The following is a 12,440-nucleotide window of genomic DNA, read 5'->3' on the forward strand; positions in this document are numbered from 1 at the left end:
ATATAGTATTAACTAATTTTTTATTATTTTTATTATTAAATATTAATAAAGTGCATTGCTCGCACATTGCAGAATAAATAAATGTGTAAAACCTTTTGTACATTTTTTGTTTTGGTCAAGTTGACAGCAAAAGCTTTAGGAGTTGCAAAGATCAATGCTGCCAGAGCAATGCGCAATGTAAGTGGTAAAATAAGTAATAAAGAAAAGAAGTGGGTAATGCAGGTGGGAGTATTAACTGGAGGTTCAAAGAACGACCTCGGAAATTGTACGGGATGAGTGGATCAACGGGTTAAATTACGGAAGGACAAGGGATATAAAAAGGAAAGTAGTGGTTGATTTCCTCCTTTTTGAACTAGTGATTTGGAAAGTGACGGTCGATATCCGCAACCAAGTTTGAAAAGTTTTTTTTATTTTGTACTGGTGAAATTTGAATTATATATAATTGAAATGTGAACTGCAAAAATTAAACTAACGCGCCAAGAAAATGAATATAAAATTTATTTAAAAAAAAAAAGAGTTAAAAATTTAATTAGTGATTTAAACCCGGATTTTTTTACATGAACCAGTCCAGCCTCAGTTAAAAGTAAAAAGGCTTATTTTTTTTAAAGACAATTATCAAATAATAAAAAAAAAAATAAAGAGAATCTGTAGTTTAGTTCTATTTGCAGGTGGTCTTGCTGGTGACGTCATCAACTTAAGAGATATGGCTTAAGGTTAAGAGATATAGGTGACAGGTGAAAGTGAAAAGGGGACAATGTTAGGTTGAGGTAAAATGAAAATGAGTTAAACAAGACAGGGACGACTAGTAAAATCAGGGAGCTGTAAGGAATTTAGTAGGACCTTTTACTTCAGCTCAATGGGCCACCAAAGAAATGTCTGTTGAAAGCTTCATTTTTCATATCGAAAACACAAGAGTAGCCAAATTCCCCACGTTGGGCGCCATTTGTTACGTTCAACAATCTTTGGATATTTTTTTTTTATAGCGGAGTAAAGAATCCACCCCTTTTCTGACCAGCTAGCTGGCCTCGCCACCATGCCAAACCTTAACTCCGCTCACAAAAACAAAAATATCCAAAGATTGTTGAACGTAACAACTCCCCACATAAAAAGTGTTGGACTTTTCACGTTCATTTTCTTTGTATAAATTCCATTCAGTTTTTGCGCGTAGAATTGCAAACATTAGAATAGCAGGAAGAAAAATTCCAGAAAAATGAAAAAGCTAAAATTGTGAACGCATACGAGAAAAATAATAAATTAATTGTTCTAAATCAAACTTGCTATAGCTATTGTAGTTGACGTTTGTCAATTAAGTGTCAAATATGGAAAGAAATGTCAAACATGAGAAGTAATATAAAAGTTAGTATGCGAATGAAAGGCAAAGTGTTCATGTTGACGTTGACGTTCGTCAATTAAGTGTCAAATATGGAAGGAAATGTCAAACATGAGAAGTAAAATAAAAGTTAGTATGCGAATGAAAGGCAAAGTGTTCCCGTGTTTTATTTGCTACTCCAATAACTGGCGATGAGTGAAAAAAGAAACACGCGTAAAATTGAAGAAACGAAAAGGAATTGATGACTGATAGTAATTCAAGAAAAAGTGCCACGTTTTCAAATTATGACCACAGCGTTCAATTTTAAAGCTTTTAATCCGGAAGTTATAACTTGAGGCATCAATTCTTATTGCATTATATGGGTGCGTCAACATACAATATGATATGTGACAAATTGATGCCAAAAACTCTTGAGGAAAATACATATAAACAAATCGTATAGATTTTAGATGTACATTTTAATCCGACGCCAAATGAAGTTTTGGAAAACTACCGTTTTCATTTGCGAAAACAAAAACAGGAAAAACTTGTGAAGAATTTCTGTTGGAACTGCGTAAATTGACAGTGCATTGCAATTTCGGCACATACTTAGTGACTACACTGCGAAATCAATTTGTTTTTGGTTTAAATAACCGAAGAATACAAAATAGGTTATTGGAAAGAAAAACATTAAACTGGGAAGACGCCGTTAGAGTAGCAACGGCACACGAAGGAGCGGAAAAGAGTGGAATGGAATTACACCGAACCATAAATCAAAGTTTTGCAGAAATGGTAAATAAAATACATGGTATTAAACGAAGATATTTAAAAAGGAATAACCACAACTTGCAACCTTCACTGAACGTACCCGAAGGTAAACAAAAAGTGCATAGATGTGAAGGTTCTACTTATGACAGAGGAATGTAAGCACAGAAATACGATTTGTCATTTTTGCAAAATAAAAGGCCATTTACGACAAAGTGTGTATGAAAGAGATAAAAATGTTAATTAAATTACTTGAGCAGTTGTTATGGAAGTAGAGATGCAGAACTATCGATGGCACTATCGACACTATTGATTCGCCATCGATGGCAGTGCTAGACTATCGATAGTCTACGATAGTTTGTCATAGCAACGCTTCACAAAACAAACGCACTTTTGGAATCTGCAGTTTGTCTAAAAACATCACGGAGATAAACATTTCCACACTAAATTACTATTAAATAGTAATGAAATATTTCTGTGTACTCGTTACTTCAGTCAAGTCCGACAGCATGTTCAGTAAAGCTGGACAAGTAGTTGCAAAACGCCGGACATGGCTGAAAGAAAAAAACATCAATATATTATTTTTAAACAAAAATCTTTGGATAGTGAAACTACAACAAATTTATTGTTGTAGGAAATCAATCAAATCTACGTAGCGCATCGCTCTATTGATGCGCTTTTGTAAATTTTACAATTTCGGTTAAAACCAGTCGTGTTTAAGATTCTGGTGCCGAGTAAAAATGGAATGTAGATTATTATTTTATAATAAGTATCTCTTCGAGTGCTGGAGTTCTGCTGCTACGGTGACTTCGGTGAGTTTGTCAACTTAATGTTTTTAATATTCAAAAATACTTCTTTCAGGTATCTTCAGATTTGATTTATTCAAGTGAGTGATACTTGTGTACCATCTCTCCGTGTTGTGTTAGTTATTAGTACATCGTGTTGTGTTTGTGCAGTATATGATGTGTTGGGAGTTGTAATGATTATATTTCTAAGTGATTAAATTTTAGTCATTACATCGAAAACTATCGATAGTAATCGATGGCTTGGAAAAAACTATCGCTCACTATCGATGATTTCGACTATCGATAGTTCTCCACCTCTATACGGAAGCAGAGATAAAGGTAGAAGAAGTTTTGCATATCGATACGTAACATAATAATGAAACAGCATACGGAGAAATAGCGAAAATAGCAAAAGACAAATAATAACAATGATAAAGCATACTGCATGTTTATTGTAAATGAAATATCAATTAAGTTTGAGTTGGATAGATGATGCCAAGAAATATAAGACAATAATCAAATAGAGTGATTCGTTACTTTATAGCTACTGTAAAAGAAACTTAATACGTTTAAAAAAGTAGAAAATAGGATGTTTTAAGTAAAAAAAAATCACTTCCTAAAAAACTCTGAAATTTTATACATATCACGTTACAAGACGATAAACCAGATCTTCAAAAACTACGAAATTAATACAGACGGAAATGGACTTTGTTCAGTTCAAAATTCAAGAATGGTTAGAAAATAACATAATTCAAGAAAACTCATCGAACTACGCAAGCCCAAGTGTTTGACTTCGTTGACAGTGTTAATTGTGTTAATCGCGACACAATTGTTAATTGTGTTTGAAAATCCTTTGTCATTTGTGTGCAGATAAAGAAAAACTTTAGTAAGTCCAGAAGTACACCGTTCGTATTATCGTCACAATGTTCGATAATACCTTAAAGAAGCAATATTAAACTTTAACAAATATCGACATCGGTCAGCAAGCCGAAGAAAAAATTTTGACAAAAAATGCAAAGAAGCAGTCCGTTGTCATGTTGAAGATGCAGTTGCTATACTTCGAACGCAGTTTGGACCTTGGCTTAAGATTTTCGCAAAACATTTGGCCCCTTATGAAGTCACTAAAGAACAAAAAAAAAAAACAATCGCTATGAAGTAAAAAAGGTAGATTTACAGGAGGGACCAAATCTAACGTCTACCATTGCTGAGCAAATGAAACCTTGGAGAGACTACGGTGAAAGCGAAGCTGAATCGTCTGAGACAGACGACACGTAAGATAGACTAGTGTAGATAAAGTAGTTAAGTAGATAAAGTAAGTCTGTAGATAAAGTAGTTCAGTAGGGTAGATAAAGCAATGAAAAAGAAAGTAAAGATGAAAGATGACAATAGAAAAGAGAAGTTTTTTAGTTTTTTTGCGCGAACACACAATCAAATGTAAATTCCAAAATTGTTTACAATACACCCAACTCTTTTTTTACACGGTTTCTTTTTACACGCATTTGAAGTTACACGGGTGAAAAAAAAATTTTTTTGTAAAAAATTTTTAATCTCAAAATCACTGTCTTGTTTGACACTTGGCACCATTGATGAAATGAATATACATAGTAGTAACAGGGAAATCCCCTTATTCGATAACTCTTCCTACACATTTTGTTCGCATGATATTTACATAAAATATTGCTTAATTAAAGTGTTATAAAGCTTATTAGCTCGCAATTTTTTATCAATTGTTCGTGATTTGAACATTTTTGACTTTAATAAGTCAAAAAAGGTATTTTATATAAATTTTTAGTTAAGCTTTAAAAATATAATTTCTGCCCTTACTACAGTTAACAAAATGTCCAAAATTTCAAAGATTCGTAAAAGGCAAGCCATTTCTTTGGAAGAAAAATTAAAAATCTTAGACTGTCTGGCATAAGGTGAAGGTTCAACATCTGTGGACAAGGAATTTGGCTTAAACGAAGCTACTATCAGGACCATTAAGAAAAATGAGAATGAAATACGAAAATCTGTCATCAGTTCATCAAAACATCAAAACATGTTCAATAAAATGCCATATGAGCATACAATTTGAATGCGTATCTAAAATTTAATAGTTTTCATTTTTTTTACACGGTTTTTTTTTTACACGGATTTTTGAAGAACGTATCTACCGTGTAAAAAAAGAGTCGGGTGTACTATAAAAAAAAGTTGATACAGCTAAAGTTAAATGTAAACTAGAATAAACAATAAAAAATATGAAGAAATATTATTTTATTTATATAGAATTTGTTTATACTTTGCATACTTTTTTTTGGAATAACCAAATTTGAATTATTTTAATTTAAATATCAAGAAGTGGACGCAGACTTTTTCTGCTTCAAAAATTGTTGCTTTTGCATATAATTGTGTTTAATTTTTTTTAAAGAATAACAGTTAATTTTTAATATTTAAACTTCATTGTTATTTTTTTGTGGTTAAAATAAATCAGAAAACAAAAATCGATTTCAGTAAAAATTAAATAAGTTATGCGAAATATAAGAAAAATTTTGTGGATGGACCCAGACTTTTACTACTATGTGTATATGTAGAAAAAGTAGTAGAGGATGCAAGTTTGTAGAAAAAGTAGTTTAGTAGGGTAGATAAAGCAATGAAAAGAAAGGTAAAGGTTTTTCTTTGAGTTTTTTGCTCAAAAGTTAATAAAGTTAAAATTGAATATAAATTTTAATAAGTAATTTAAAATATCAAGAAATATTGCACTTTTTTATGAAATAACCACATATATATAGTAAAATATTTGATTTTTATTTCATTTTCGTTGTCATTTAATAAATTAGAACTGAATAGAAGAATCGTTTAGGATTAGTTGGTGAAGTTAAAAATACATATACAAGGTGAGATGAAAAAACTGCAACCAACTTCAGACTGCTGTCATTTCTAAACCGCTCGTCCCACAGCTGTCAGATTTATTCTAGTGACAGCTCATTATATTGTTTACAAGCGCACAAAAGCATTTTGGTGGAAATTTTTCAGAAAAAAAGTTATTTGTGATGGAATTCAAGCGTGATAGTGTGATTGCTTTGCATTTGGCTGGAAAACCACAAGTGGCTATCGTTAGAGCCCCCCAGCATTTAAAAGTGAATAAATGTTTTGTGTCTCGTACCATCGCTCGTTACCATGATACTGGTAGCGTAGCCCGACGTCAAGGAAGTGGACGAAAAAAAACAGCAACATCGGCAGAAATGGTTCGAAAAGTGAAAAAGCGAATTGAACGAAATCCGCGTCGCAGTGGACGAAAAATGGCTCGTGAGCTGAACATATCGCAATATGCCATTCGGCAAATATTGAAAAATGAGCTTGGACTAAAGCCATTCAAGTTCCAAAAAGTGCAAGATCTTACTGATGCGCAAAAAAAAGTTAGACTCGAAAAAGCTAAAGAGTTGTTTCGCTTGGCCGAAAGTGGTGAACTGCCGAATTTGGTTTTCTCCGATGAGAAACCATTCGTTATCCAGCAGTTTGTAAACAAACAAAATGATCGTGTTTACTTGCCAGAGAGGTCAGCTGAAAATTTGCAACTTCGGTTGGCCATCACAACTCAAAAGCCGGCCATGGTGATGGTGTGGGCCGCCATAACAGCCGATGGTCGCTCGCCGCTCGTATTCATCGACCGTGGTGTCAAATTAAATGCGCAAATCTATCGCGAAAATATTTTGGAGGGAGTTCTGAAGCCCTGGGCACGCAAACATTTCGGCCGCAGACCTTGGACATTCCAACAGGACTCAGCACCATCGCACTCAGCACGCGCCATCCAAGAATGGTTAAGAAATGAGGTTCCTCGCTTCATTTCCACCGCACAATGGCCACCAAAATCTCCGGATGCCAATCCGTTGGACTATTGTGCCTGGGGTATTTTGGAAAGCAAGGTTGGCACTAAAAAATACCAAAGTGTCGATCATCTCAAGCAAGCGCTTCGCCGAGAATGGGACAAAATAGCGCAGAGCCACTTTCGGGCAGCGTGTGATGGTTTCATTGGCCGTTTGAAGGCCATAGTTCGTGCCAAAGGTGGCCAATACGAACAAATCTAAACCGATTCTCAAATTTGATGTTATTTCCGACATTTTTTGCTTTCATTCAATAAAATTTAAAAAAAATGAAAAAATTATGGCGTTTTACTTTGTTGCAGTTTTTTCATCTCACCTTGTACATCTAACAATCAATTTTCAGAGGAAATGATTGTGCACAATAAAACTTATTAAAGATGCAATCCCCAATAAAAGTTTAGCACTAGATTATACTGACAAGTTAAAGACTGTAAAAGACAAGTGAGTTAGTAGTACTGAGTGCCTCCAAATCGTTGGTCACCTGGTCCTTCCACCGAAGATACGGACGTATTCTACCACTTCTTCCACCTGCGGGTACCGAATCAAATACCTTTCTAGCCGGAGCACTTTCTTCCATTCACACGACATGACTAAGCCAGCGTAGACGCTGAATTTTTATTCAGCGCATCGTTCCATCTAATTGGATACTCGTCGCCAACGCATAAGGAACCATAAATCTTCCGAAGAATTTTTCTCTCGAATGTTCCTAACGCCTTCTCATCACTATTGGTTTTTGTCCAAGCTTCTGCACCATACAGCAGGACAGGCATGATAAAAGATTTGTAGAGCGTGATTTGTGTTTGTCGAGATAGGGCTTTATTTCTCAATTGCTTACTTAGTCCGAAGTAACATTTGTTGGCAAGACTGATTCTTCGTTGAATCTTTAGGCTGACGTAATTTTTGTTGTTTAAGCTGGTTTCTCAATAAATAAAGTCTTACACAACTTCGAACTTATAATTGTCAACAGTAACGTAAGTCCCAAGACGCTCAGGAGATTTGTTTGTTGACAGAAAGTACATTGTTTTGTCCTTATTGTCCCACAAGACCTACTTGCTTTGCTTATTTTTCAAGTTGGAAAATGCTGCACCGACGACGTGCGTGTGCAGACCAATTTTATCAATATCATCGGCATAAGCAAGCAGCATAGAGAAAATGAGTGTTAAATACTATTGTAAAATTATTAATGTAAGAATATTTTAGTGTGTTTTGTCTGATATAACTGTTCCGTATAACAGCGTCAGAACAAAAATGGTTCTCAAACAACAAAAACGCGTGTTTTACTTTAACATAAAGTAGCGGGACAATTTTAATTATTGGCGGAGAGTAAAAAACAAAATAAATAAATAAATCGCAATTTCTGGCTAACAAATACCAGTATTAAACTAATAATTTTAACGTGCGTTAGAAAATAAGCAAACATGGCAAATGGCTCAGTAAATATTGGACCTCTGTTTAAGCAACAACAGCAGTTTACAGCAGGAATTTCTTCAAGTAATTTTACAGCAGCGGTATGAAACTACAGTACATTTAGACAATGTGCCACCATTCCACTAGTTTAATAAGGAAACCGAAAGTTGGAAGTCATATATACAACTAAATTAACATTTTTATGCATATTCAGTGTCATCACCTGACAAACAAAAATCATTTTTTCTATCGTGAATTGGGGCTGAAATGTTTGAACTCCTAAATAACTTTTTTGGAACACAAAATAACTGCGAAGTTGAGTGAACATTTGCAGGCAAAACGCCAAACAAACATTTTCTTTGGGATTCTCCCCACGCTCTTGCACCTAAAGCATCTTGCTATATAATATGTAGAAAAATTTACATATGGAACAAAATTAATTCAAGTCAATTTATAGTTGCGCAGACACTAGCTGTGAGAGTAGCTGATTGCAGACGCGAATCACCCAATAATAGGAGCAAGTTTTTTAATTATTTTAGCCTGGTAGTAGATGAGAACAATAAAAGGATTAGCGATGGCATTACAGGCCTTAAAATAAGGGACACAATAGAGGTGCACTGTGTGAAATGAAGTACTGTTGATGTAGCTAGCTTACTACACAACATACTTAATGACTGCAAGAAAATAACGCAACCAACCACGTCAAATAAAACAGTGCGAAAAGTCACACTGGTACAGTATCACATTGTCATAAGGAGACAATCAGTATCAAATAGCGAAGAAGGAATTTAAATATATGATGAAACAAGGTATTTGTAGACCAAATAACAGCAACTGCGACACCCATAAATATACTCCTGACTGCAAAAATTTTGAAGCATTACTTTAAAGAAGGTATTAAAAATTCTATGGTATGATATTCATAAAGATTACAGTATCTAAACTATTCAATGAAATAGATGGTCATCACTAAGAGTTCCATTATCGACAAAAAATAATATGAGCGTTCATTCCGATCGTTTGCTACTTTGTGTGCGCCTGATTTACAGGGTTGCTGACGAAAAGGGTCATACACTTCGAGCCGATCTAACTGTCAAGCCAATCATGACAGAAAGCTCAAAATTATTTTTAACGGTTCATTGTCTTGTTTACAAGCTTACGAAGATATTTTGACTTTTTGTTGTAGAAAAGAAGTTGTGTGTGATGTATTTCAAACATCATAATGTGATTGCTTTACATTTGGCTATAAAAACACAAGTGGCTATCGTTCGAGCCCTTCAACACCTAAATATGAACAAATCATTTGTGTCTCGTACCATAACTCGATGCCGTGATACTGTTAACGTTGCCCGATGCTCAGGAATTGGATAAAAAAAAAAAGTAACAACACCAGAAATGATACGTTTCATAAAGAATTGTTCTACTAGTTCTGGTGAATGAAGAGATTCTCATCATCATTTTCGACAAATCCGTTGACTAAAATTAAGAATTGAAAAGAATAATAAGAGCAGTCTAATATGACGAACTTAAGCAAAAGGTTGTTTAATTATCTACCATATATAACTGTAAAGATTTTATTGCTTAGGCCGTCTGAGAGTTCAAGTAAATTGAGATAAAGTAAATTGAAATTTCCTAGAGATTTTTTGCACTGCACTTATTTACCAATTTACCTCATAAAAATGTGCGAGTTTGAGTAAATTGATTGTAATTTTGGCAACTCACATCAGCTGTTCATGTGTTTTGTTTTGTAAGGTTTTTGAAAAGGTCGACGAAGTTATTTTATTCAATAATTTTTTGAAAATTTTAAAAATAAGTAAAAACCGCTTGTTAATGTATCAGGAATTACAGAATTAACAGAATATCCAAAAGTAAATGTAAAATAATATCAGTAATTATGTAAACTAACTATTTCATTTTTTAGAGCGGACTGCTGTCTTAAGGCGGATATTCGTCACAAATATTTGAATTATTAGTAAACACTAAAGGCTTACGGTAATATCATTAGAAAGCGTTTTTAATTACGATCTATCAGCAAGAGTTGCACTGTTATTGAGTGTGCATTTGGTATATGGAAACAACTTTGGCGCTGTGTTTTCGACAAAATACTTAAATTAAAAATCGTACGTTGTATTGATATTAACTCCATCTGAATGCTATGCTTCACTAAACGGTGCAGACTGGCGTAAACTAGTAGCCTTTTTAATGGAAAGTTTGCAATACAGACGTGATGTACTGATGGATTGTGGCGAGTGATTCTAACGTGTATTTTTCGTTTTCTTTGTTTTCTTTTTAACGTACCATTTCTCTTATACTATGTTTATCTGTTTTTAGTATTAATATATTTTCTGTTTTCCTTTTTTTATTACTATTTTTATATTTATTATTTATTTCATTTTCATATCCTTTTTACGATTTTTGTTTTTTTTTTTTGTTTTTCTGAATTGTTTGAATTTTAAATTTCTTCATCATTATATGATTATATTAGTTATTATAATCACGTATATTCTTGCACTATGTTCGAATCGTATTTAAATTTTAATTAAGACAGACAACTTAATAGTTATTGTCTCAAATAATCTTATTAAGCTATCTATATATTTTATGTACTCTGTATAAGAATCACTGTGTTATAAAAGCATATCTGTAATAGTGATAAATTAATAAAATAAACTCTAAACTAACTAAATAACTATATAAATAAGTAAAAACTTTACTTACTTTAACCAAAGACAATGTATAAGTAGATATGAAATCGCCTATAGCAAAAATGTACTCATTTTTCCAAGCTCTATAATTGAACTTTTGTTCAGCAACCAAAAAATTGGTAAAGCTTTTGATACATGTTGAAAAGACCAAAGCTGTTTTGTTGAATTGCTTAAATTGATATTTTTAGCAACATTCTGTTACAAACGTATGTTGACAATGAGTTGGTACTTTATGCAAAAACAAATTACCTTGCATGAATATTGTTGTTTTTAACATCGTTTATGTTCTTCTTTTTGTTTTCAATATGCGTATAGAGACAAGAGTTTTTGCTTTATTTTAATAAAAAAAAATGGAATTATCTTGCTACCATATATTGATATGAAATGAAATAATAACATGCAATGCTATTTTTTTTTTTTGTTATTAATGTATTGAATCAAAATTACAGCTGTTATCCAAAAAAATTCTTATGCATAAATTTGAAATTTGTCATTTTCCTAATGTTTAACTCGATTCTAATAGCAATGATAATGATATATATACATATGTACATAGGTGCATATATATTTGCGTATATTTTTGGTAGGAGCACAAGAAATTGTGAAATAGTGTTACTTGCAGAGATTTTAATAGAACTAATTTTGATTTTATTTCGCGGAGTTATATCGTGTGCGGTCCAATTTTAGATTTTAATTAATACTTAATCACTTATTCATAAGAGTAGTTTTTTTTTTAAGTTTTAATTTTTAATATTTTTCGATTTTTGTTATTTCAAAATATAAACTTATTGTTAGAAATGTCACATTGAAAATGATGATATATAAAAATATTTGTTGCCTATCTGCTGGACTAAATGTGAGAGGATTAGTTTGTGATCAAAACCCAACAAACCAAGCCCTTTATAGAAAAGTCGGTATTTCTAAAAATAATTTCTTCTTTATTTTTGAAAGAGGGAATGATAAAAAAAATATTTTGTTTCTTTGATATCATTCACATCGATTCGTAATAATTTATTGAAATATCGTTTAAAAGATGGTGGTGACAATTGTGCCAATTGGGAAGTTTTGAGAAAGCTGTACTGAATTGACTCGCAGCATTGAGTAAAAATATTATAGAGTCACAATGACTCAATTTTTAAATTTTCAGTAACAGGCACGGGAGGGCGGAGTGAAGATTTTACTTCTTTCTGCGCTGCTGCTAGATCGGTCGCGCTTATGCTCGTTCTTTCTCAAAATTTTACTATTAATGAATGAAGGACAAAAATGAAAACAAAAAACAGATTTGCTTGTTTAGGAAGAAAAGAGTCAAATTAGTTTTTGGTGTACTTATTTGTTTTTGCAATTAATGCTTGGCAGTAGCAAGCAGCACGTAAAAATTTCATGCATTTAATATCACTTTATAATGCAAATAAGAGAAACATCCCTACTTGTTTGGAAGTTTACTGACCTACATATATATGTATGTGTACAAATATATGTATATTTATAAACATAAACATTTATAAACATTGGAAGAATATGAATATTTGATCTTATTTTAGGAACATTTGAAGCAAATGCAACCAATTTCAATTTTTTGTTTTAATCAGGTATAATAACAGTTATATGT

Source organism: Teleopsis dalmanni, chromosome 1, assembly GCF_002237135.1.
Source record: "Teleopsis dalmanni isolate 2A chromosome 1, ASM223713v2, whole genome shotgun sequence".
Lineage (NCBI taxonomy): Eukaryota > Metazoa > Arthropoda > Insecta > Diptera > Diopsidae > Teleopsis > Teleopsis dalmanni.